Source organism: Argiope bruennichi, chromosome 9 (assembly GCF_947563725.1).
Source record: "Argiope bruennichi chromosome 9, qqArgBrue1.1, whole genome shotgun sequence".
NCBI lineage: Eukaryota > Metazoa > Arthropoda > Arachnida > Araneae > Araneidae > Argiope > Argiope bruennichi.
In genome coordinates this window covers 85728312-85728823 of record NC_079159.1, presented here as the reverse complement: position 1 = coordinate 85728823, position 512 = coordinate 85728312, and positions in this window count along the sequence as shown.

Below are 512 nucleotides of genomic sequence, written 5' to 3'. Positions count from 1 at the left end.
TGCCTATAGCTCATTGCATTTTTGAGTTATTGTACAGAAATGCAATTTTAAAAATAATATTTTCAAATTCAGAGAGTGAAGATTCATAAGATATTGAGGTCACATTTTTTTGAAAAAATACCTTCATTTTGATACTTCAAATACCAGAAAACATTTTTTTTTTTCTATGAAAGAATAAGTAAAAAACTTCACCTTGAAATTTTTAAAAATTATGATACACCTTTCATTGTTGTAAGATAAATATCTTAGGAGAGAAAATTCAATCTATGAGAAAAATGTTTACTAATTAGTAATTCCAAACAATAATTCTAACAATTATTTCACAGAATCTTAACATTTTTTAAAATTATTTGAAAATTCTATAATTTTAAGATGTGTGAAATTAAATGTAGCTTATTTAATAGATTTAATAGATAAAATGTTCTAATAAATACACTCAGAGAATAGAAATTATAATTGAATAAAAATAACGACAAAACTTTTAAGTTATAAGAATATATTTTAATGTCCTA